General features: G+C 41.5%; 1 long non-coding RNA gene across 1 annotated transcript; it reads right to left on the reverse strand.

Moving 5' to 3' along the window:
* Window positions 1-10,554: 10,554 nt before the first annotated feature.
* Window positions 10,555-12,056, reverse strand: LOC122172876 (uncharacterized). Its single transcript, XR_006173423.1, has 2 exons — window positions 11,768-12,056; window positions 10,555-11,648 (listed from the first exon to the last, which is right to left on the reverse strand). It is a non-coding gene; the product is annotated as an uncharacterized LOC122172876 (long non-coding RNA).
* Window positions 12,057-27,797: the final 15,741 nt, after the last annotated feature.

Consider the following 27,797-nt stretch of genomic DNA (forward strand, 5'->3'; position numbering starts at 1 on the left):
CCAGATCAATATATTTTACATGTACCAAACAAGTTAGAGAAAGACAACAATGGCTATAAAATTATGTGATATGTTTTTTTAAAAAAGGATTCACTATGAAAAAAAATATAGCCAATTTAATGGTCAAGTTAAACCAGACGCTGTAGGGATAACTTGCCAGTTAAAAGTCCCAAAGGTGGTTCTATTAACCTGGGAGGGAGTGGAAGGGGTAAGGAAAATAAATATGAATTGGATCTTATTTAACTTGGCCGATGGCCAGAAAGTTCAAACAAAGTGCATTTCCCAGCCCAGCTCTCATGCATGCAAAGGTTCATGAAATCAGATGTAACTTCTTATACATTTTGTCGCTTCAACAAGAAACAGAAAAAAATACAAAGCAGAAGCATCAGCATTTCCCCACTTTTTAGCCATGTTATATAGTTCCCATCACAAACATACTTATGAAAACAATTAAAACAATAAATCTGTTCCTACCAGTGGCAGAACATCTAAGTCAAAATTTTAAGTGGCACACTGGAACTCTCCTTAGCTACAGTTATATGTTCTCAATAGTCTGCCATTGGCGGCAATGGCAAAACTCCCATTGACTTCAAGGGCTGCAGGATCAGACATCTTCTCATTAAAGCAACACAGTTTGAGAAACTTTCTGCTGTGGTTACTGGGAAGTGGAGATTTCATGCAGACATTGAATTCAATGAGTGGCAACTTGTTTGGGGTTAAAGTAAATTTATTTTACTTGGGTTTTTTTTCTCATTTCCCTCAAGGTGTTGTTGCTCTGCATTTGTTTGTTTGTGTTTGTACACACTGAGCTTGTGCACACTTATAGTATTTGTGGAAAATGGCATGTGCAAAATCTTGACCTGTGCACATCACCACTGGGGGTGGCGGGCAGATTTCAGGTAAGGAAAAGTGATGGGCTGGGCTTACAACTACACAGCACCACTGGCCAGAAACTCCCTGCACAGGCTGTATCATGGCCATGGGGGCTCCTGCCGTGCTGATACTGCATTAGCAGCCTGGTGGAGCAGGAGGATTCTCTCTCTGGTGGAACCCCACAGCCTCATTACTGAGATGTGTGCTGATGAGAGGAGTTATCCAGAAAAGAGGAAACCGCCATGGTAATTGTGACAATCCCAAGTGGAGAACAGAAGTTTTAACCCTCTCCCCCCAAAATGAGCAGTTGAACCAACCAATTGCATCTGTACTGTTGTACTGCGGAGTATATCAAGCAAAGTCTTTTATGAAAGCGTGTAATGTTCTGAACTAGATAGTCATTATGAGATATGTATGCAGACTGTGGTTCTGAACATCCATAGAAAACTGTTCATAACCTGTACTATAACTTTATCTGCACATCACAGCAGAGAGGGGCACCTCCCAAGCCAGGTGTTTACACAAAACCGGCTCCAAATAACTATCCATTGGCCAGCCCAGGAAAAGACAATGATGGACCAATAGAGTTAATGGGGAGACACTGAGACAGCCCTGGCTATCATGTCCAGAGGGAATTTCCACCACTCTGAATAACCATGAATCACCATGCCAAGAGAGAGTGGGGAAAAAGAAAAAGCCTTTTAAAAAGGAAGCTTGAAACAGAGGTTTTGATCCAGTAACTGAAGGACAGACTCCAGGTGGGAAGCTGCCCATGACAACTGGTTCCCCTCTTTAGTTAGGGGTTATGCTGGGAAACTGTACACAAGCAATAGGTAACTTGTATCAGACAAAGGATTTTCTCTAACATGGAAGTGCAAAGCCTGAGGTTGCGTCTTTATGTTTATTTTCGGTGTGATTTGTGTGTGCTTTCCCTTGCTGTTTCATTTTTTAATCTATTAAAGAAACATTTGGTTTATTTTTTTCTCAAGCAGGTTTCTAGTGTGCAAACTGAGTGGACAGTGTATGTTTGGGATGACAAACCAGAGGGGAACAGTCCAAGTGTCTGGTACTTAAAGTAATGGGAGAGGTCTGTTTTGGGTTGACTTTGGACTGGAAGGACAATTGGTGTCATCCTACAAGGAGAAACCAAGCTGGTGAGAGCCAGGATCAGACCTTGTACTTGTGGGCAGTCTACTGGTGTCAGGGAATTGTATCATAAATGCACAGCATAAAGAGCCCCAAGGATACAGGGCAGTGACAGAACCCCTCACCGGTCTGAGTGATCCCCAAAACATCACAGCAGGATCCCAGATTCCCACCAAGTTTACTCTTGCAGCAATACAATGGCCATAGTGCTTTTTCCCTCCTGTAGCTTTCAGTGTGTACAGCACTGTGATTCTTACTGAGGGTGTCTTTCCTTCTTCTCAGATTGGTTTCTTGTCATTTTTATGGAACAGAATTTATTGGCACTTAAAAAAAAATCAGAAGTGTCTGTGTGCTGGCGCCCCCCTTAAACTGTACTGTGTTCTCTCTTCTGACTCATCTGCTTTCCTCTTGTCTCTTCTTGAGGAGCTGGACACATGACATAATGAGATTTTTAAGGGTGCCCCCCCCCTATGAAATAGGAAGTCATTGATGTCTGTTATTTGCATAAGAAAACCCTGGCAAGGAACCCCCTTTTGTATCAAGGGAGGAACAGGCCACAGTGGAGGGACATCCTAGTAATAGCGAGGGGCATGTGGTAAAGATATATCCCTTGACAAGTGGGGCTTATGCACAGAACTGCAGTACATTCCTTTATGGCAGCTTCGTCTCATGCCACCTACTGTAGCACTCTTTCTCCTGTGCCAGGTTCTGAAAAGGAACAACCCAGGTGCCTCATCAACTCAGCAAACACATTTGGCATCTGAAGGACTTGGATGACAAACTTTCAATTGCATTTGCTCAGGCAGTGGCATCTGACTGTCATTTCTCCTTGCTGAGAGGTACAAGCACAGCTTTCTGTTGATTTGGGCATCGTTGTTGCCATGGCTTTGGTTATTTGACGCATGACTCGGAATTCCCTTCCAAGTGGAGTTTGTGAATAAAGTCCATGTGCATTGTTCTTGGACGAGATATGCAAGTGCAGGGCTGCCCTTTCGCATTTAAATTGGGTCTTTCTGCTAGTGGTGTCGGTCCAGTTCTCAATGAACAAGTGTCCACGTGACAAAAGCCTCCCTATAGTTGGCAACAATTGTCAATTTTGTTGGCAGGCTCAGAAGACTGAACTAATTTCTCAGTTCTAGAGGTGATCCCCCCAGTTAGAAGCTGAGACCCCTCTGAGATTCATAGATTAGAAAGACAAAAGGGATCATTGTGATCATCTAGTCTGTCCTCCTGTATAACACAGGTCACAGAACTTTCCTGAATTAATTCCTGCTTCAACTAGAGCATAATTTTTAGAAAAAACATTCATTCTTGACTTAAAATTTCCAGTCATGGAGAAACCACTATGACCCAGGGTAGGTTGCTCCAATAGTTAATTACCATGACTGTTAAAAATCTGTGCCTTATTTCTAGTCTGAATTTATCTATCTTTAACTTCCAGCCATTGGGTCTAGTTACACCACCTTTGTCTGCTAGAATGAAAAGCCCTCTATGATCTAATTTCTGTTTCCTATGTAGGTAATTGATGGAACAGTGATAATAATACCTAGCACTCACACAGCACCTCCATTCAAGGATCACCAAATACTTTACACACATTTAGGCCAACATTTTCAAAAAATGGGTGTCTAAAGTTCGGTGCCTCTGTCCTCATTTAGATGGCTAAATAAAAGTGTTGATTTGCAAAAGGGCAGAGCAGCCTGCAGCTCCTGAAATGAATAAAAGCTGCTGGGTGCTCAGTACTTTTGCAAATCAAGCCATGTGTTTAGGCACCTAAGTAAGGACATAAGAGCTGATGGTGACAGGTTCCCCAAGTTGCAACCTGGAACTGGGGTACCACTGAGTCCTCTGTCTCACCAACCTAGGCTCCCTCTCGCACTGTGATGCTGTTACAAGCTGCAGACTCCTCCAGAGTCTGCCCTCACACAAACCTTCACAGACAGGGATACACCCAGCTGAGTTAGATGAGTGCTTTCACCAGCTACTCATGAACCAACAATAGAGAGGCTCCAGCCAGTTCTCCCCAGCTCCCCAGCCTAGGCCCAGAGCTGTACCATCTTGCCCTGGTCAGAAGCCTGACAGGGCAAGTTATTACCCAGTCTGCCCCAATGCACAGCCCCTGTTCCTGAGCAGATGTCCCTTTGCACTTCTAACAACACACTGTTTTAGGTATAAAATATAAAACAGATTTATTAACTACAGAAAGATGGATTTTAAGTGATTATAAGTGATAAGTGTACAGATCAAAGTAGATTACCTAGGAAATAAAACAAAATTGCAATCTGAGTTCTATTAACTAGACAGGGTTTGAATCAAGCAGTGTCTCACCCTGATGATACGAACAGTTCACCAGTCTCCCATACACAGGCTGGGATTCCTTCTTTCCCACCTGGGACCACCTCCCCGGTTCATTCTTCGTTCCTGAGGTGTTTCCACGTGTTGAGTTATGGGATGATGTCACTTCTCCCTTTTATAGCTTCTTCCCTGTGGAGGGAACTTCATTGTCCCAAACAATTTTACCAGCACAGTTAGTGGAAAAATACAAGCCACAAGGTGGAATCCTGTGTCACATGAGCTGGTCACATGATGAGTCATAGCAGGGGCCATTACCCATATTCTAATGTTCACGGGAAAGTCCATTAAGTGGGGATAAGCTTTTTCCATGGCCCATCGTGTTCATTGATGAGCCATCAACTTCCATTCACAATGTGCTGGCTAGACTGGATGTAAACTACCTTGTGGGACTTAACACAGGAGCAAACACATTTTAAATGCAGGTAAACAGTCAATTTTCATAACTTCAGATACAAAAATGATACATGCATACAAATAGGATAATCATGTTCAGCAAACCATAACTTTTCCATTGACACCTCACATGAAATATTTTGAACAAGATACATCATAATTATATCACCATGGCATATGTCGGGGTGCCAGGGTATTGCTTTGGGGTACACAGCATCACACCAATATTTTTTAAATCTTGACTTACGCCTCATCAGCCTTGCTAAGCCCTGGTGAGTTAGATGTAGTGAGCATTTTACAGATGGGGAAGCTGAGACAGAGAGGTGAAATGACTTACCGAAGATCACACAGTAAGGTGGTGTCAAAGCCAGAATGAGAAACCAGATGTCCTGACTCTCCGGGCCCACGCTTTAATCACAAGATCATACTGTCTCTTATGAGCAGGTGTGGAGAAGCTTGCACTGCCATTGCCTGTGTTGTACCTTTTCTGTGCATAGAAAGGCTATAGGGCTAACGGTCTGGCACCTTTTACCTCTGCTGATTCAGCAAGCTACTTAAGCATGTGCTTAACTTTATATGCATGAGTATCCTTACTGAAGAAAATGTGACAACTCGTGTGCTTCAGGTAAGGCATGTGCTTACACACCTTGCAGAATTGGGGTCTACAGTTGTTACAAAATAGACTTTAAAAAAGAAAAGAAAATGTCTGGGCAAAGGAATTTTTTTAACATACTCATTTAAGAGGCAATTTACCAGACACTAATTTGATCCTCAAAAAGAACAGGAGTACTTGTGGCACCTTAGAGACTAACAAATTTATTTGAGCGTAAGCTTTCGTGGGCTACAGCCCACTTCATCGGATGCATGTAGTGGAAAATACAGTAGGAAGATATATATATATACACAGAGAACATGAAACAATGGGTGTTACCATACTAAGGAAGATGTCAGTGACCCACACATCACTCAGGGTTTTGCTTTGAGATTATATGAGCCAAATGAGCAAATTTTACACCAGAAAAAAGAAGAGGGATTGCACGTACTGTGGCACTTGTCTAGATTTTTGCCAGCATTTCTAGAGAGGAGGCATGCTTGAAGGAGATTCAGCTCGCTAGTGGATTGGCTTGCAGAAACATGTAGGATTTGCTGGCCCAACTCTGGAAAATACTGCATGGGCCTCCGTGGCAGAATGTTGAGTGTCGTGGAGTTTTGCTGTGCAGTCTGAAGTGTGCTATAAGCAGCAAACTACTCATTTAATCCCTGAACAAATCCATTGAAAAACTGGTTGACTGACTACCCACAGTATCTTGAAGTAGTTCATCTTTCTTTCTCTTTGTTGAACCACCTCATTTGAAAGTATGATGAAGCCCAATGCTATAATGTCAGCATTACAGACATTTTACATTTCTAATAGTTTTTTCAGAGAACCTTCTGATTTCTTTCTACTTTGTTTTCTTGCACTTTTGACTGACATGGTGCATTTAACCTGCTGTTGGGAGGAAATTAAAGCTGTTTGTTGTATTCTTGACCCCATTCTACCTGTTTACACCAGTTGGGGTAATTCCATTGAAACAAATGGCATTACACTAGCACTAAACTGGCATAACAAGCCATAAGTTAAAACTTAAGTTAAGAATCAAGCCTTTAACCTCTGTACCTTTGGGATTTTGTCCATCATTATAAAAACTCACAAGATTTTCAGTGCAATCATTAATGTTAGCCTTATGCCATGGGCATCATTTTGAAAGATTATTATTAATTTAATAATAATTATTTATTATTGTTTGTTTTACTGTAGCACTTGGTAGCCCCCATCATGGTCCAAGACCCCATTGTGTTAAGTGCTGTACAGACACAGAACAAAATGACAGTTCCTGCCCCAAAGAGCATGCAGTCATAGGTACGTCTACACTCCAAGATTGGGGTATGATTCCCAGCTTGTGCACACATACTTGTGCTAGCTCACTTCAAGCTAACATGAGTATAAATAGCAGTGTAGCTATGGTAGCGCAGGCAGTGGCAGCAGATGCTTAGCCATTCCGAGGATGTACTCACCAGTTTCAAATGGGTTTGTACTCACCACGGCTAAGCTGTGCCTCTGTGGCTGCTACCCATGCTACCACAGCTACGTTACTATTCATAGTCACACTAGCTTGATGAGAGCTAGCGCAAGTACGTGTACACGAGCTGGCAATCACAGCCCTAGTGTGTAGCATAGAGGTTGCCTCAGCATATGACAAGAGATGACAAGGAAACAATGAGGCAATATTGGTCAGCGTGATAGGCTGTGATTTCAGTATGTGAACAGCCTAACCGTTGTCAAGCTCTTTGTACACATCATGGCACCGCAGAGTTTTAACGAGGGATTTTAAGGTGGATAATGAGGTAGCTGTGCAGATATTTACGTGGGGCTTCACCCAAGCCTGGTGGACAGCATGGAAGAAAGCAGTCACAAAAGGTGCTTGTGTGAACATTTAATAAGTGGGCAATGGAGGCTGGCATGGGCACATCAGAGGTGGGAGCTGACCTTTTGATGCTGAATAAGAGGTGATAGGTAGGTTAGGGTTAGGTAATTGGCACAAGCACTGAGCACACTTGAACATTCAAATCAGGCATTTAAGTTTACCATGGATCATTCTTCCCAGGAAATCTGACCATCTTTGCATGGGCACAAAAAAGGAGAGTCTTTAAAATTATGTTCCTGTAAGTTCTCTGACATTCAAAACTGAAAGGAAATGAGCAGGGAGAGGAGACACCGTATGGAGTTTTAGTAAACTATCCAGAAGGTTTTTCAAAGTCAGGAAGACCCTGAAGGGTGATGTCTGTCATTGCTTGAATCTTGGCTGTCCTGCTTTCCTCAGTTTTATGGTTCCTAATCTATTTCCATCACTTATCCTGTTTTATGGTTGTAACTGATAAGATAAATTAGACTCTTTTTTGGAAATGTCACAGTTTAGAGAGCTCATGGTTATAAACTAAAACAAAGCGTTCTGTAGACGTACCCACTCTGCGACCTCATGTAGCACAAAATAGAGATTAAAAATATTTTAGACTAGAAAATGCACATGAATCCAGGACAGACATTCCTTCCATAGACGCCTCTAAGATTGGAGAGATTAGTACTTTATTGGTTACACAACACCCAGCTGTGTAAGACACATTTGGCATAAGCACACATACATAAAACACATACATATAATTAACCATGAATATGCCTGGGTAATTAGCCTTTTTAGAGGGGATTCACTTCTCTACAAAGAACAAAACAAGAGATGGAGCATGAAGACAATGAGGAAAACAGATTAACATTAGTAATGAGGGAATTTCTCAACAGAGGTGAAATCCTGGGCCTACAGAAATCAATGGGAGTTTTACCATTGACTTCAGTGGGGAGATGATTTTACCCAAGATCTGGTTCAGGCATTCAGTTACTCAAGTGATGAGTGTGATATGGGAGATGACTGATGGATGGATTTATCAGTTGATAGACAGGCTGCTTTTCAGAGGTTTATCTAAATTATCCGAATCTTTCAAATCTGCAAAATGTATCTGGAAGTGTATAGGAACAGGTTCTCTCATCCAGGTACAATTATGTTCTATTCTTGCCACAAATACTGCAAGAATAGGCATTTGAATGGCATTTTGGCACTTTCAGTGCTAGTCCTAATTGGAACCTGGGAGTACAGAAGCTTCAAGAAAATGAAAGACAATTGGGTGGTTTAGGGGATGCTAATTGAAAGTTTCAGAATCTTTCCAAAAATACTCAGTTCAAGTTTGGTTTTCAACATGGACAGAAGTTTTGGGGGGATGGTCTGATTTTTTCCCATTCCTAATTAAAACGATACTTTGGGGATAGTAATTTTCTTAATAATATGGCCATTCCTTTCCTTTCCTTCCCCCCACACCCCACACAGGGTTAGAGCTTGTGCTGACTGTTGAAAAATCAGTCATTAGCAGCCAGGAAATGACTTTGCCATCAATCAGAATATTGCTCAGCCATGTTTCAGCTTTTCCCCTTTCTCTGTGTAATTATTCTCATCCTCCACTGATTACAGTTTATAATAGCTATAATTCTCTCAAAATCAATCATTACTTTACTTAACCACGGGGATACTAGTAGAAATATGAAGGAATGCAGATATCCTAGGCGGTGGGGTTTATTTTAATTATTTTACAGTACACAGCCTTTTAGCTGTATTGCATTTAACCTCCTTCTTAGTATTAAGCAGCAGTTCCGTTATTTTAATTTTGTTTTAAACTATGGGATGCTTGATTATCTGGTAGTTTCATTCAATTTGAGGCATTGCACTGTGAATTAGCAAGTAGCCTTTTGGGGAGGTGGAGTTTTTGTTATTGTCATGAACAGTGTTGGAATAAAATGGTGTGAAAAATCTCCCTGCCAACAGTCTGTCAAATTAGAAACCAAGACCCTGCTTCCGCAGTGGGCTTCCATGTGATCACAGGACGTTTGATTTGGCCTATACATGCTACTTCGTTATTTGCTGTTCACAATGTTACGCTTAGATTAACATAAGGCAAGTTTTGAGTTTGGAGTGGAGATGTATTTAAAGGGATGCCACCAACTTAAAAACCCTATTTCTCTCTGAATATTTGTTTATCTAGTAGAATTAGAAATCCAAACAAATAATTACTATATGTAGAAAATATATCTCTATTATTTGAATAGAGCCATAGGTTAACTTTATGCATCTGACACCACTTTTTGTATAGTTATTTTCATTCTTTCCCCTTTATAGTAAGTCAGTTTTCCACACTGATTATGTGAGTCTCTCACAGAAGGACAGGCTGAGAACAAAGTTTTAAAATGGTAGGTGAAAATTAGTGTAAAACAACAAGCATTGGCAGGAAGCCTCAAGAGCAGGTGTAGTGCCTGAAATGTCTATTGCTAAATTATATAGCCACCGATTGATTGACTACACTTGTAGTTCATTATGAAAGATGTTCAAGAGACCAAATAAACAAAGATAGCCAATTTTATTGTTAAAAGTCAATAGTACAGGAAAGAAAGAGTTACTGTTATTGATCCTTCTGGGAAGCTGTTTCTTGCAGAGTATCAGTTCATCTTACACAGAAGGTGCGCTCCCAAAATATGCCCCCCAAACTACCTATATTTAAAGTAGGCCTGTTTACAAGTTAACCGCACTTTATATGCCACCTAAAACTAAAATTCCCCAATTAGCTTTTTTATCTTGTTTTTCTGGTATCATGCTGTACCCCTTATTTCTTGTTTTTGAATACAGCATTTGAAACCAGTTGGGTCACAAAGAAACTTTCTGCCTTGTACCAGGCTAGAACGCTACATAACTTGATTTTGACAGGGTTTATATTCGGTAATGCCCAATGCTACATTTAGCTTTGCAAGTTATTGTGGGATATATATCTCCTAACACAAGTTGGGCAAGAGTGAACCTCATTCCATTCAGCCTAACGTTGTGCTAATATACATGGGGGGAGGGATAGCTCAGTGGTTTGAGCATTGGCCTGCTAAACCCAGGATTGTGAGTTCAGCCCTTGAGGGGGCCACTTAGGGATCTAGGGCAAAAATCAGTACTTAGTCCTGCTAGTGAAGGCAGGGGGCTGGACTTGATGACCTTTCAAGGTCTCTTCCAGTTCTGGGAGATAGGATATCTCCATTAATTTATATATAATATAAAGTATATATTAATGTGCTGTGTAATACATATTAAGATGGTGTGAAATACATATAGCATGTACGTTAACTAACACAACTTTTAACTCTTTTTAAGAAACATACACACAATTCAATTCAAGGTTGATGGTGCTTTAATGAAGAAATGATATTAAGTTTGGGTAAGGGCAAATAATTATAAGAAGTTATGTCATTTGATCAGGGAATAGAAACAATGTCACGTAACTCAAGCCTGATCTATGTTAAGAGCTGATGTAAACGGCTGCACACAATAAGCCATTTGCAGTGCCTACAAAGCCCATAAACGATGTGACATATATTTGAACGCCATCTACATATAAAGAAATAGTGCACTCTTGTAACAAAGTGCATTAAGGACATTAACATTGTTGAGTTACACTGGTGCAAACTTCCTTAATGGAGACAAAGCCTTAGTTGATTAGTCACAAAACTTGAATAGTGAATTCTGAATATCAACTAACTAACTACTCAGTACAAAGAGTCCCTTACATTGCCTCATCTACATGCCTAAAAATTGTTCGAAATTCTGACTCCCCCTGCTTTGCATTTAGAACCACCTGCTCTGCCTGCTTTGTGGCTTACCACCACCTTTCCTTCATCTTCTCTCCCCTCCTCAATTGCGCTGCTGTAAATGCAGCCCAGCGAAGAATCTGACCCATGGGCTCTTTGGGAGACATTTTGTGAACAAAATAAAGGAATACATTTGTTCAATAAATTGTTTCCATCAACTAGTTCAGCCCGGTCTAATAATAAGTAGAAGTGCTCCCTGGCTGATTTGCTATTATAATTATATGCAGTATCTGCAAACCTAGCAAAATCCCTTTTGTCAGAGTCTGATCCAAAACCCAGAGAAATCATTCCATTTTTCCATTGATTTCAGTGGCCTCCCAATAAGAACCTTAGGGCCCAATCCGCAATCCTTTACTCACACAAGTCATCTTTACACGTGTGAGTGGTTCCTTGTCACATGAAGAATGGTTTGTAGCCTCAGGCCCCTAGGGTCCATTATTTCAAAGTAGTACAGCCCTAGTATAGCTGCACTAACCACCTCCCGCCGTGTCTGTGTCTTTCAAGAAACAAAGCTATTTTGTGAACTATTGGTGATGTTAATAGCCTTCTTTTCTCTAGAGATTTGCTCCTTCTTTGGCCCCAAATATTTCAAAATAGCTGAAGCCAGCAGTGAGAAGCCCTGGGAAGAAAAAAAAAGTGATGCATGTTAATTTCTGGTTTCGACATGATGAGAATTTCATTCCCTTCATTACAATTCCCTTGTGCCAAAGGAATGTTCCTTTGATTCATTTACTGTACCTTGTACTGCTGCTCTGTAAGTGATCATGTGCACTCTCTCTCTTTCTTCCTCTCTCGCCTTTTTCTGCCTGTTCCATGGTTGTTTATTTATTCAGGAATATAAAACCATGTTTTCATTCCTTATAAAGAGGCACTAGTTGACACAAGTGTACACATGGAGCATTATTGAGATGATAAAAATGGAGACGGAGAAAGAGAAAGATTTCCAGAAAAACCTGCTGATGATCAATGGGAAAGTAAAATGCCAAACAAACAACAAGCTGTATGCTGGTTGAGTGGGGGTGGGGGAGAGGAGGACAGGGTGGGCTCTCTACATTCCTGCATAACTGATGAATAATTCTGTCAAGTTCTCATGAAGGAATCCCCAAGTAGGGTAGATGCAGATATCCAATTGTTGGGGGAGTAAATAAGCTATTAAATAACATTTTTTTTTAAAAAGTCATACCAATTGGTAGCTGTGATGTTTTTCCATTCAAAAAGAGCAACCATATATTCTTGGTCTTTTAGTTTAGATGAAAAAAATAACAACAACAAGAAAGAACAAAAGTAAAGTTCCCATGATAGCACAGTGTGAGTCTCTTCTGCAAAACACAAAATCAAATTTGAGAACAAAATGCCTGGTTTTCCTGCACATAGGCAGAGTTCTTAGTAATTTAAAGATGAAGTGTACAGAAGACAGGCATCCTAGACTCAAAGTAATAAGCCACAAGAAGTATTGTCATTTCACAGACTGCAAGATGCATTTTTGTACTGGTGCATTAAAGATGAATGTGAAAAGAGGCAGATAATATCTTTCCTCTGATGAGACTTTTAGGAATACTGTACTCCCCCTGCAATGATACACCCCCTATTTTAAAGCTAAGCATATTGAAAATGAAGTGTTCTGAGGCAGGATTCAAATGGAAGTGGAAGATAAGGCTCATAAAGTTTCCTTTATCAACAGAAAATATTGTAATTAGGGCTGGGCAAATTGTTGGCTGGCAATTTGACTTTGCTGAACTAAAATCTATCAATGGTCAGTTTAGCAGATTAGAATGACCAGACTTTTATATCAACACAAAAGTGATACAAACATAATCACAAAGGTGTTTAGATACCATACTAGTGTGACAGATGGCTTAAAATTGCCCAAGATAGACTCTCTGACACAGGGGAAAGGAAAGGGGTTTCCACAAAGAAGCAGCTAACCCAGAAGTAGCATGCCTGAAGGATAGCCCCAAGACTGTATACGGACAAAGTCTGGGATCAGGTTCATATCCCCATAGTATCTGAGCACCTACCAACTAGCTAAAAATAGAGGGTCAGATCCTCAACTGATGTAAATCAGTGTGGGTCTATTGAATTAAAAGCAGTTAGTTCTGTGGTCATCATATGTCTTATAGGAATGAGTTCCATAATCTAGGTCCAGCTCCTGTGAAAGTTCTGTCCCCTGCACACAGCAGCCTCCCCTATTGGTTCGCAGTTTCATTGCTCCAATGGCATGTTGCAGTCAAAGGAGGTCATGGTTGTAGAGAGAGAGAGAGAGGCAGCTAGGCTAACCCTAGAGATCTCTGAACATCAGGGCAGAGACTTTGACATGGACTCTGGATTCAGTGGAGAGGCAGTGCAGATTGAGGACTGGGGTGATGTGTTCATGGCAACCTGTGTTGCTAAGGTGCATTTTGTACCAAATGGAGCTTTTTCAGGGTATATGGTTTCATTCCAAGGTATAAGGAGTTGCAGTACTCAAACCTGGAGGTCACAGATGTGCAAATCATCTTGCAGGATCATTAGTAGCACAGCACTACAGTAACCATATAGCTACATATCTCATTAAAACACTACGGCCCTGAACCTGTGGGCTGCTGAGCACCCCCTGCATTCTTTGTCAGCAGCGGAACCTGTACAGCACTTTATAAGATCATACCCTGTGAGATTTACTACTAATAACAACCTAGATTTAGATACACTGCAGTTCCCCTACCCTTTATCTTTCACCACCTCCACTGCTACAAGACACTTGGTGTAGAAAAGAAGCATATTGAAGCTTAAAGTGCTACTTTGACTCTAATGGTGATGATTTCTGTCAATATTTTGCGTAAGCCGACTCTTTTAGAATTTCCAGACTGTGAGGCTATGCTGAGAATCTGACAGGCCAAGCCCAGGAGATAGGCTATCAGTATACAAAGCTGTCATCAAGCAGTGAGGCACCACTGAATGATAGACTAAGCCTGCAAAAACAGAGCATGTGTACCAGAAACCATAGCTAAAAAGACAACGGTTTAAATCACATTACATTATTTTTAAAGTCACTACTTAAAACCCCTCTTTAAAAATTGCCCCTGGATGCTGTGTATGTTTTCAGGTCCGACGATGGTGTGCAGGATTTTTAAGCCGAATTCTCCCGACTCCACAGATAAAGCTGCAATAAATGGCATTTCAGTGCTCTGAATTGCTGATCTACTTAACAATCCGATTGCTAGGACATTTTAAAAGTTGTTTAGCTGACTGCCAAAAATGAGGATCATTAAAAATAGATTCACAGCTGTTCAGGCAAACTGAAATATAATTTTGTCTTCATTATGCCTTATTGCAGATGTTATTGATTTAATCTCATTGCATTTTAGTGGGCAATATCAATTCATGCTGTCTTTGACTTTGGAAACTGGGAATTCTATTTAGTCTTATTTTTAGAGCAAGAGGTAAAAAAGGGGTGGTGATAATAATGGAGTAAAGATGGGAGCTAGCTTTCTTTATATAGCAGCATTATTGGGCAAGGGCTCAGAGGACACAACCTCATAAAATAATGTGTGCACTGTAGGCCAGATGCTGCGACAGAACTCATACAAGAATCCCATTGCAGCCAATGTGTGAGTATTGCATAAGTAAACTCTACAAGATCAGATCTTACACTATGAATTAAGGATGATGGATTTGGCATTACAAATAGAAGTGTCAGTTTCCCTACATCATGTCTCATTATATTTCATTATTGTTGTCATTAATAATTATTAATTATTTAAACTACAGTAGCACCCAAAACAGACTAGACCCTTTCCAAACAAAGAGGGAAGGCTTGTTTCCTTTCCCAAGACTATACATAAGTGGAAAGTTTTGCACATGCGGAAACAGGAAACTACATCCCTATAAATATAGGACAAAACTCTGCTCTCAGTTATACCAGTGCAAATCTAGAATAACTCCATGGCAGTCAATTTAACCAAGAACAGAGTCTGGCTCACAGACTTGATTCTATAGTAGTGACAAGCTTTGATTTGAGGTCGCTAACGTAGGAAGACCCTGCTTTGATCAACAGATCCTGCTACAGAAATTGCCAGCTGTCATCAGTTGCTATGAGTTAAAATAAAATACTAAAATAAAAGTTGAAGGGAGGGTGATTTTTTTTTAAGATAACTGATTTTTGTGTAAATCTCTCAGCTATTTTATTCTCTCTCAGTAATTGTAAGTGTACGGCTTTGATCTGATGACTCTCCTAATTTTGCCAGTTTTGTGGTCGGTGCAGAACAATCTTCAAATAACCCTTCGCTGTCCAAGGTCTCACTTTGAAAAGCTGTGCTTCCAAATGCCTTTAGGTTCATTTCAATGAGCCCTTCTACATCAGCCAGTCTTTTATGTTTCATAGCCATTCTCAGCCCACTGAAAGACAAATACTTCTTCAGCTCTTTTCTTTATCATGCTGAAGTGTTGCCATATTTGACCAGTGTGGGGGCTGATAAGGCAGCTGTAGCATTGTTAGCCAATGCCCTCTGCCCACATACAGTACTATACCAGATTGAATAAACCTACCACAGATGATTGCCCCCAATGGCATTACTAAAGGGTTCTTTGTCAGGCTTGCTTCCACCAACTTTTATCCAACAGACTTTGCTGGCTAGTCACAGCACTGTGCAAACTACGGAGTTTCACTTTATGATTATTCACATGTAAAAGCTGATATTATGTTGATCCAGGACAGTCTTAGTGTTTCCACAAGTGAACAAATCTTTTGGTAGTAAAAAAAAGAGGTCTCTTGCTCTACCCTCCCGCTTCATTTGGATCACTTTTTTGAGATCCCATAAAAATTTCATTTTTCTCCAATGGTGAAAATGGTTCCCACAGCTCTGTTCAGCAGTCTGCATTCAAAAGGACCAGACTGTGAATCCCTGAGCATTCAAATACAAGAGGACAATTCATATGAGTAACTGCTCACCAGTGAAAGTAAGGGTGTCACAGTTTGGCCCACAGTGTTTTTTAAATTAAAGGAGCCCAAAGCACTTGACAATACCGAGTATATATTGTACCTACGGAAGATCTGCCTACAAAAGAGTCGCATACACTGTAATCAGAAAGAACATTTATTTATCTCAAAGGAAGAAAGAGCTAACTTGGCCCCAGCCTATATTTCCAGTGAGTGTAGTGTTTCAGACCCCATGCTTTGACACTTCAGTCCCTGATCCAACAAAGGATTTAAGCATGTCATTATCTTTAAGCATATGAGACTCTGAAGTAGGTAGGACTACTCACATACTCAAAGTTAATTGCCAAAGTGATTTGCTGGATCAGGGCCTGAGCCCTCTTTCCTCCATGAGTATCAGGTAACCAAAGACCTGTAAATAGAGCTGGCTGAAAAAATTCAAAAATTGAAATGTCAACCATTTTTTTCATCAAACAATTGAATTTGGGGGAGCGGGGAGAGGGGAATCATTCCAAAAATTTTATTCTCCAGTCAACTTTTGTTACAAATATACACTGCGGAGACCATATGTTTCAGGGCTACATTGTGTCCTCTTAGCCAGTGGTCCAGCTTACCTTTGGACAAAGCAGTCTTCTCCCCCTGTGCACAGGCCAGCAACCCCAGCTAACTTGTAGGAGGTGGACATGGCCCTGAATTCTCCCTATCCCTTTTGGAGTGATGTACTCCACCAAGTATACTACAAGGGAGTAATGTCTGTGCTCTCACCATTGAAGGACTGCTATTTTCCCTGGCCGGTAAGTGGGCAATGCCAGCACAGGAGGACTCTTTGGGCTCTCACCCCCCAAAACAGCCAGGTAGGGACTTTTTCAGTGATTCACTGAATATGAAAAGGCCAGAACCTAACAAGAGAATCTCAAACACAGAACCAATACATCCTGAACCATGTGTCTGTCCTGCAATGGGGAATGGAGGCATTTCATGAGCCGTTAGGACTTTCCCAGCTCTAGCAACTCTGATTTATTCTTTATTACCCACTAATGTATTTACTTTCTTTTTCTTCCCATAATTAAAGTGAAGGGGGATGTTGTGTAATTTTTGTAGTGGTTATTTCCAATCCCTACTCTTACTTAGAATTACTGCTCATTTTACTTAAGATCAACTGAAAATTAAAGTCTCGTGCAGTATTTTTCAGGACCTAGCGCAATGACAACTAGCAAGAATAAGCTAAATCTGGACTAATTAATAAAAAAATATTGCTGCAGCCTGCAAATATACTTCAGAAAGTAATATAGCTAATACGTTCTTACAGTGTAAATGGATACATAAAATTGAATAGCTGGCAAGTGGCATTTTTATGGCAGCTTTTAAAAGAGGCATACGGATATGCTGTGGTCAGTTTAGAGTGAAAATAAAAACAGGAGAATGGATGACACAGTAAAGCATGTTAGTCTCCCTAAACCCAGCACATTAACCTAGCAATTAAACAGAAAATAAAACACAAAAATTCAGTAACTAACCTAGTTATGCCACCTGGTGTGGATTCTTAGGAAAGGCAGCCAGAACATGCTATCTTAGATGCCCTCCAGTGGTTGGATTGCAGACGGTGCACTGGATGCTGTGAATGCATTTTCTTTTATCTGTTTGCAGTGTTATTGTAGAAGTGTTGGTCCCACGGTATTAGAGAGACAAGGTGGGTGAGGTCATATATTTTATTGGGCCAACTTCTGTTGGTGAAAAAGACAAGCTTTCAAGCTGCACAGAGCTCTTCTTCAGGTCTGGGGCTGATGGGACATGGTATCTGAAGACAAGCTCTGTGCAGCTTGAAAGTTTGTTTCTTTCACCAACAGAAGCTGGTCCAATAAAAAATATTACCTCACCCACCTGTCTCGCTTTTTCTTTTATATGGCACTATAGAGTTTGAAGGAATGCATTGCATCTAAGCAGCCCATCTTCAGAAAGAATGGGATGGAAGCATTTATAATGAAAATTACTATAGTTAATTACACACTTCACTGGTAATTAAAATCCTTGCATAAAGAATATAGTTATTGAAATTTTTCCCAATCAGAACTTTTGTAAAATGGCAAAATGAGAAATATATAGTAGGGTCCCTTCATTAAAGAACCAGTGTGGTAGTCCTTTAAAGCTACAAGGAAAGCTTGTAACTAAAGTAAAGATTTTCTTTTTACTTCCATCAGTCATAATTTGATATGGGTCTTTAAATATAGATTTTTTTGAGGGGAGTAATTGATTTTTCTGTGCTTTTATTTTAAAGTTACTAATCGGCATGAAAAGTGTAAATAATTGCAGAGAGGTGTCATTTATAAATCATCAACAGATTTTATCTAATTTTTATCTGGCGATGGATTTTCATAACATGTTGCAGTAACTAGTATTCATGTTGGCTATAGTAAGGGGAATATTGATATGTGTTCAACCACTCAAAAGTCAATGGCCCAGACTCTCTTGCACAGCCTAGGTGTGCTCAGTGCAAGTCCAGGAAGGGAGGGGCAAACTGACACTAACACATCTTTGCAACTCCCTGATCCTGGGGGAAACAGGCACCAGCCTGGTAGCACTGTTCCTGGTACAAGATAGAGAAGCTTTTTAGCTTGCTCTATCTTCTTCCTGGGATATTTCAGCCTTGGTCAGAAACAGCAGCTCTCCAGGAACACCCACTCTGGTCAGGAAGGGAGGGGTGGCATAAAAATTGCTACAGGGACTCCATGCCCTCCACTGATATTCCCACTCAGGGGAAACCTGAACTGACCATTTATGTCTGCTTTGCACCACTGTCGCAACACAGAGCAGACTTAATAGGGCCAAGGATCTGTCCCAATACTTTCACATGAATTAAACTAAGGCTAAAGCATGGTCTCAAGAAAGCATGTAACATCCGTATCCTAAACATTCCATGACGGGAAGACTGTAGATCAGATAAGGGCAAATAACAGCCACACTTTTATGTACGTCTTACACCAGGTACAACTGATCACTGCAATGTAGACAACACAGTACTATGGAGGTCGAGATAGGCTCTGTCTAGGCTGACTGACTCAAATCTCAGTCCAAATTTTGCTCCAAACCTTTTCTGATTTTTGACAATGTAAACTTAATAAGTGCAAACATGCTAAGCATGTCCCATTTAACCTCCATCCCCACAGAAAGCTTCCAACTCTGCTTGGAATTAATAAATACAACATTAAAAACAACACTTCACCCCTTTCAATGAGGTTCTCAAAGTGCTTTACAAAGGTGAATTATTGTCTCCATTTTGGTAGGTTGAGGAAACTGGCCTCATCTGGGATTCTCATCAGGGCTGGCAAACCCTTCTGGGCAAGCTGGAGTGTTTGGTTCACATGAGTTCCAGGTCCTCCCTGGGGTCAGGAAATGGGAATGTGTTCTGGGTTGCCTCTGAGTCTGGGAAGCCCTGGAATGCCTGAGATTTGAATAGAAAAGCCAGCCAGTGAGAGTGCCAGGCCTGAGATGCTGCGGGGAAATATTGCTGACAGCAGGAAGCCTGCTGAAGATCAGGGAGAGGGTATTTAGGGGAGAGAGAAGAGCGATTTCAGGAATCCAAAGGTCATTTAGGGGGTAAAGATTTGGGGAGTTAGAAGGCGAATTAAGGACAGAGAAGAGGAAGCTGGTTGTCAAGAGAAGGGAAGGAGAGGAGAGAGATTGATCTAGTTATGTAGGAATTTATAAACCTCTCACCCCCCTAGTATCTGAGCACCTCATGGTCATGAATGGATTTCATCTTTACAACAGTCCGGTGGGGGTAGAGAAAAGCTGCTCTTCCCATTTTACACATGGGGAGATGAAGTTCAGGGTAGATTAAGTGACTTGCCTAAGGTCACACAGGCAGCTTGTAGTAGAGCCGGGAATTGAACCCATCACCTGAGCCCCGGGCCTGTGCTCTATTGACAAGGTAGGCTGGGGTGGGAGGACGCATGGAGAAGTCTGGCAGATAAAGAAAAATGGGAGGAGACACAGAGAAAGGGAACTCAGGAAGTGGTGGATATTGGTGTTGGACCCGTGGGCCCTTCTTCAAACTGAAGGTCGGGACTGTCTGAGGTTCACCCATCACTAGAACTGTTAGGGTTTCAAATGTCACTGTTCTTCCCGTGCTGGACAGAGACATGCAGACAGACAGGAATAGCTCTCTGCATCACTGCAAGAAAACCCACCTGGTGAGAAAACTTTGGCCCAACTCACAAGTGCTTAGCATCTTGCGGTGTCATTTTGCCCACCCAAAGTGGCTGTACAATTCCCTTTTTGATTCGGTCAGGCTTCCCCCGACTGTGCGCTGGTGTACATGACTGTGCCCAGGGACAGTCACTGGAAAATCAGGCTCCTTGTCTAGATGCCTTTTTTCACTACTCCGGGGCAAGCTGCATTAAAGTCAATCCAGAATTATAAAGTGAGGGCAAAGTAAGAACCACAGGGCAAAAGCAAGCAACAGTGGGTCAAATTCTAGCCTCAGTTATACCAGGGCAGCCCAGTTCATTTAAATGAGGTGATATATATGTAACTGAAGGCAGAATTTAGCCTGCTGTGTTGTAATTATGCTATGGACTTTCACGTAGGCAACTGGCATTTCTGCTGGGGGTCAACAGTGTGAAATGTTCATATGTCCCAGTCTCTTGTACGACGGGCCAACATGGGCTGGGAGTGCAGTGCATGCAGCCCCAGTAAAGCATGTCGTACTTTGCAGCTCTCCATAGTAAGTGACTCCTGGGCCCTTTAAGGAACAGCAATCAGGGAATCTCAGCCAGTCCTTGTTACTCAGAAGAATTGTAGTCGTGATGTGGGCTTGGAGGACACATCTAGCTAAAACTGTAGAAAATGGGGTATCCTCCGGGACACACAGGGATGGAAGGAGATTGCAATTCAATAGTCTCAATATGAATGGTACTTTACACTATATTTCAGCTGCTATCAGCTCTGGTGACTGGAACAGACTACATTTCCCACTTTCTCAGTGGCACATTTTTCTCCATGACTTTTTAAATTGCCTGGTGCTGTTACACACTCCTCATCACAGCTTGTTGTTCCTTTTCAACAAACTTTGTCAGAAGGGTACGTGCTGCCACACCAGAGCTGAACACACAGAGCAGATTCTGTCACTTGTCGGAGCAAGAATATGAGTGTCAGCCATTCCAGAGGAAGGCAAGAAGCCAGGAAGGCCACCAAATAAGATAACTGGGACTTGGATACACCACAAAAGTTGAGAGGGCAAAAAGTATCTTTCTTTAAAATAGTAGTTTATTTTTCAAAGACCCAGGCTTCTCCTGCCCCAGATTGAAATTATGATGTGCAATTTTCTGGTGCGTGTGGTGTTTTCTGCCAAACCCCCACAACTGTATGTCTGTCTGTCTGTCTGTCTCTCTCTCTCTCTCTCTCTCTCGCTTACTAATTTGGAAAGTCTTTAACCAACTTGCACCATTTCTTACTGGGAAATAAAAATCAGCTGCCCACTCGTCATGGAGCCTACCCTTTTTCAGTGCAGAGACCCTGCAAGCTGCACAGACACTAGGATAAAGGGAGCCAGAGCTAGCAAGATCAGTAGGCTGCTGTTTAAACTCATGTACTTTACTGGCACAATAATCGTGTGTTTCTGATTTACACATAATCATAAGTCCATGAAGCTATGATTAGAAACATGCAGTCTTTGCAAATGCAAGGAGGAAATGTTAATGCGGTACGAAGAGTGAGCCAAGCCATTCACATTATCACATGGACATGTTTTCTATGATGGTGTCTTAGCCAGTTTTCTCTTTCTTTATATAAGAGAACTTCATCAGCAGGACAACCCTTTCTGAACATCTTGTCTTACTAACCATAAACGTTAACGGTCTGACACACAAATTATTCAGATGTGATATACTGTGTAATGTTTATGTCTCATTTTACTTTGTGTCGTTATACCATAAAACCATATTGTAATATATCTCTGCTTGCCTAAGAACTTCATGGTTGTAGCTGTATAGAACCAGAATGTCACAGTAAGGGATAGAACTCAGATCTTCCTCCCACAAGTAAAGGGGAATCTCCATAAGCTACTGGGATCATAGGGCCTATGACACACAGGGTTCCATTTACTAGGGCATAGGTTACTAGCTGGCTCATTACAATATATGATAGAATTTTAATACAGATTTACTATTGCCAGTAATAACAGATTGCCAGCACAATGTAGTTTATTTAATAATTCTGACGCAGGATTTCAGAGGAAAATAGGCATAAGTTCATAGGTGTTGTGTTTGGAGTAATATAATTTAAGAGTGCAAAGGCAAGTGATAAATAATAAAAACACTAAGTTATTGAAGAGTTAAATTCAACCACTTGATCAAGAAGGAGTCTTCTTAAAACTTCAGAAGCACTCCACCTCCAACATGAAATGGAGTGACAATACAGTGAAACAGCAGATGCAGGCATGACGTTGTCAGAACATCTTTAATTGGTTGATTATACCCTAGGGGCAAGACACTATTGCCTAGCAACTTCTAATTTCTGATTAACCTTCCCTAGTGGTTGACCCTGATTACTATAGCATCTTGCTTTTTATTCCCAGCTAAAGGAGTTATCCTGAAGCTCAAGTGGCTAAAGGCCTACATTTTTAGCATTGAATTTCCCAGGTTTAATTCCCGCTGATGAGCATGGTGTCTGTATGCAAGTGGTCACAGGTTGTTACAATTGCATCAGGAATCCCCCAATGAAAGCCTGAATCAGGTGCCCTTCTCCCTTCTATCAGGAAATCCATTAGGGAATGTCAGACCAAATATGCCAACAAACAAAGGCCTAAAATACAACTGGGGAGCACTTTATCTGATCACCCCTCATTCTATCCTCTCACTGTCTGTGACGCCCCATACTTTTGCACATAACATTATGTTTCAAAGTGATTCCTCTAAGAATAACCTTAAAAATCTGCACTCATGTCGTAACTCAAACGTCCTCATTACAATAATATCTTTGTAGCCATCACTTCATGGTGCTATGTGTAAATTAGAAAGACATTATTACCAGCAAAGCTATTCTCTCAACTATATAGACATTTACAACCTGACATAATCTCTTAAAACCTGAATTGTTTGCAATGAAACTGGGTTTTTTTCTTCATGAAGATGTCAAAGAATCTTAATTTCAGTTAATTCTTGCAACCCTAATGAATCTCCTTTACTAAGGAGCTGGCAATGGTCTTCACAGTATAATGGTTCCAGGAACAACTGGAAATTACGTAGATAATATCATATCTTCTTAGATCAGTATCATCTCTGAAATGTGAAGCTTTTGCCAAATCCAGGCTACTAAACTGGTCTCTTATTTTTTAAAAGAAGATTTCCCTGAAAAGTTCTGAAATGCTGGGAAGGCTTGACGTCAGTAGACCAGAAGTTGATGAGAAGGATGCTAATGGACAAAATGTGTGTGACCCCTGGAGAATTATAGTGTTACGGGAGGCATTTCCCAATAAGGAGAACATTTCTTACATCTGTTCTGAATCCTTTGCTTAGTCTCTCTTTGTTCTCAATGAATAAACACTCTTCTGTTAATATTAATCAAGTATATATATTTTTTTCTACTTAATATTTTGGGACTTGGTTTAAGATTCAAGCTTGTGCTCCCAAAGATTGCTTTTTACTGCATGCTGAGAAAACACCTGGTTAGCTAGAACAGAGTGGACGATAAAGTAGAACCTTGCAGTCTGCTCCTTTTTATGTCTGTACAAAAAATATCACAGGATGGCAAGAGAGGGCCTCAGCCAAAGCTCACTGAAGTCACTAGAAAGATTCTTATTGACGTCCATAGGTTTTTGGTTTTGGTTCAGAGAGAGAGAGGGCAAATAACCTCTGTATTCTGAGGTCCTCATTGGTTATCTTTAAATGGCCATTTCAGAATTGTCTTCTTGTTCTCTAGGCCAGGTTTTAGCCTTTTGTGCTTTACTATGTAGATATGTCAAGCTCTATTTTAATTCAGGATTGCAAAGGCCTGAGTGATATTGTAACTTAACTGGAGGTATTTAGTTCATATGCTGAATGCCTCTGGAATGAGACTGCCTGAAGTCTATCTTCCTTTGAGAAAGTAGTACTACCATTTAATTTCAGAGTTGCTGGACAGAACAGCTGCAGAGCTATAGGAACATAAAGTAGTTTCCCAAGAAACCTCTTAATTTTATAAAGGACCAGATTTTGAACCCTCCCACATGCCATTGCTGAGCAATGACTCCCATTAGTAGTCCCACTGAAGTCAATGGAACTACTTGTGAAAGGACCGGCTTACCAGTGGGAATAAGGAATTCTCAACCTGGCCCAAAGTTCTCTGTGATTCATCAGTGCTACACTTTGATTTTGTTTTTTTGCTGCATCCTATCCTGCATCTTTATGTTGTCTATTTTGATTGCAAATGTCTTTGGGCAGTGGCACAAAATTGCTCCACTAGAGGATCAGGGCCTCTAACTATATATCAATGTATTTGTAGTGCACAACCACCATGATACCTGTGGGGGGGGACAAAAAGAATACAAATGGTCATTACTAACCAAGTGAGGTTCATTGTATGCTTAGTTTGAAGTTACATGAAACCAGGCATCCCCCATTCACACAGAGATAATCGCCATTGTTTGGATACGCAGTGAGAATTTGACATAAACCTTATAATTTCTTGCCTAAAGTTTTTTAAAACGTCCCCTGGACAAAATGGTTATTTTTGTAAGCAGAAATTATTTTGGAGCGTTCTTTCCTAGGACTCAGGGCGCACTACTTATGATTGGAAAACCACCTTCCCCCACCTATTCTTACCTGCTACTGACTCAGGACAGAGAGTAAATGACTAGGCAGCTGCTCTAGATGTCTGATCTTTTCCCACCTGCAATAAGCTGGCAAAAGAACAACAGCACTAAAATAACAGTACACTGGAACCTACAGTAAAGACCCTAATACAATGGAAATTGCCAACCCATCTAAACCAGGCTCTGTTCTGCTCAGACTATCCTTTGCAGTTCTCTCTCAAAGCATCTCAAAACAGCAGGAAGTCCTAAGTGCTACATACCATAGACCTGATCCTACATTCCTTGGATCCAAGCACTCCAGTAGACTGCAATGGAAGTTTTTGGATGCTCAAAGAATGAGGGGCCGGACCCCACGTGTGCTACAATATCCAGGCAATTCAAGGTTCACATAAAGGTTGCTATGACAACTTGCAGTGATGAGCAGCCACCTGAAAATCAGGTAACTTTGAGTTGTTACACTAAATCCAGCTGAAATGACTGATCATTCGTATTCCCAAAGACATTGTGGGATGGGGACTGGCCGTCCCTCCCACACAGACTTCTTAGGGGAGCTGGTGTAAAATTGGACAAGCCTCAAAATATCCACTTTGTTTTTTAAACAAACAGTTTGCACATGTTGGATTGGGGTTGGATTTAGTGTCAGAGTTAGGCCCTGAATGGATGTCCCAATGCTGCTCAGTCTTGAGCCTCCACTATGTGGGGTTTTGGTGTTTTTTTATGTGTATAGTAAATGAGATTCACTAAATAAATAATGACTTTGGAGTCTGCCCAGCATCCAGTACAGTGTGTTCCCAGTCTCTAAGGCTGAGGGGGTTGAGATGCCCGCCCAGTTCGCTCCACCATATGTTATGCTCAGCTAAATCACTTAATCTTAAGCAATTTCAAAGTGAATGAGGTCAAAACTTCAGAGGTGACCTTAACTCTTCACAAAATATTCGCTGTCACAGATGTTGTGAAGAAAAGATTGTTTCAGAGGAGCAGCCATGACTAGACAGGATTCCTTCTGACATTGAAATGTACTCCCTTCTCCCATTGCAAAAGCTAGACACCTTCCCACTCCATTCCCCCCAGTGACACACCATTAATACGCGCCCCTTAACCTTCCCAGTGCAACAAACGTCATGAGCTCCCATAAGCCCTACCTTGTCTAATGCTACACCTCTCAGAAGTTCCTATGCCCCTGACCCTGTACAGCTACCCAGTGCTAAACCCCTCACAATTCTCCCGGTGCTGTACCCTGTTCACACCTCTTACAGGTAGCCATGGCCCTAGCTTGACTAAAGCCTTACCTCTCCCAAAGTCCCATGGTCACTCCTCTACCGGGAGCTGTACTCCTCAGCAGCCATGCTTTTCTACTCTGCCAAATGCCACAGATTCCACAGACTGGCCTCCAACATTGCCAAGTGTGCATGTCATGATATTCACAAGATATGGCCCCTCCTCTACACAGCGCCACACCTCTTGCAAGACACAGCTCTATATAACCTAAGGGTAAGGCATGATATACAGTGGCCATGTCCTAAAGCATAGCCATTTGCTAGGATTTAACTTGATGTTTATTTGTAGAGCATCATCAGTGTGTCTGGCACTATCCAATACATTGGGGAAGCAGGAGTCCTTAATCTAAATCACTTTCTCTTCTCTTACCTCCCACCCACCCCCACCCCCAATCTCTCTTTCTTCCTTCCCAGCCAGTGGGAGAAGTAGCTTGGTTAGTCTTTAGGCCAGATTAGCTAATTCAGTGTTTGTTTGCTTGTTTATATTTGTTTGAGTGTCCATGAGTGTGAAGTAACTATTGTGGGCAATCTAAATTGAGGCCATGAGTCTTGTCATTTAGTTGTGGAAGTGCTTAGTTCCATGGCTGTTCTAATCACTTGTGGCAGTGGGTTCTGTAGTCAAGGTCCAGGTCCTGCGGAAGTTCTGCCTCCTGCATTCACGAGACTCATCTTACTGGTCAGCAGTTTCCATGTTCTAGTGGCATGTATCCATCGTGCTGAGGGGTTGGATTTGGTGGGGAGGGCCAATCCCATTGAGAATCTCTGACAACCACTGCAGCATAGAGCACTAGGGCATTTTGTTCAAGGTGACTTACATTGCCAGACAAACTGCTACATTTTGTGCCAACTGAAGCCTTCTCAGCGTGTGTGGCTTCATTGTGTCGCGTTTACGCACGCCTGAGATCATAAATGTCAATCACCATGGCCAGGTCCATGCCTGACAGTATGGGAGGCAATCTTCTGCCCACTTGCAGAGGGAAGCAGGTATTTTTTATTCTTTGGACTCTTCAGTCCTACAGGATGTTCAAAAGGATTCCCAGGCTGTGGTCTGGCTTAGCAATCTAGGACAGACACCCTTTATAATTGGGGATTTCTTCAAAGTGCTTCCCTCTTCCTGTCCACATCATCTAACTGTTGCCTGGGTCCAGCTTTATCCAGTGGGTGTTGATTTCTGCTGGGCATGGAGAAAGCTAGAAGATAGTACTATTTACGTTTTGTTGTAAAGGAGATCTAGTGCAGGGTGTTGTCCAACAGTGCTGTTTCCCCTTCTCTTCATGGCTCCATATATGTGTTGAATAATAAGGGGAAGAGGATGGTGCTTTGTGGGAGTCCACTGGGAAGCGCTTTGGGGACAGAGGAACCATTGCTCATAATTATTTGGATTCTGTTTGAGAGGAAGGGCCTGAGTCATTTTCACTGCTGCCACTTCTTGGAGGCAGGGTATTTGGTGATCAGCTCTATCAAATACTGCAGAGAGGTCCATCAGCATGAATATGGATGTGCTCCCCTTGTCTATGAACAAGCGGAGGTCATCCACCAGAGTGTTGCCTCAGTACCATGCCTGGCCTGAGGCCTGACCGAGAGGGGCACAGGATATAGGCAGATAACAGAAGATACTGGAGACTGTTTTGCATTAACTTCTTGACTACCTTGCCTAGCAAAGAGAGGTTAGGGCCTGGGTAGTAGTTTGCCAAGCTTCGTGGTCTTTAAAATTGAAGGAGTGTTCAACACAAAAACACAGAACAATTTTTAATTAATTCAGAATGCCTTTCAATTGCTATTTGAGAGCAG

The sequence above is a fragment of the Chrysemys picta genome, chromosome 2 (genome assembly GCF_011386835.1).
Source record: "Chrysemys picta bellii isolate R12L10 chromosome 2, ASM1138683v2, whole genome shotgun sequence".
Classification (NCBI taxonomy): domain Eukaryota; kingdom Metazoa; phylum Chordata; order Testudines; family Emydidae; genus Chrysemys; species Chrysemys picta.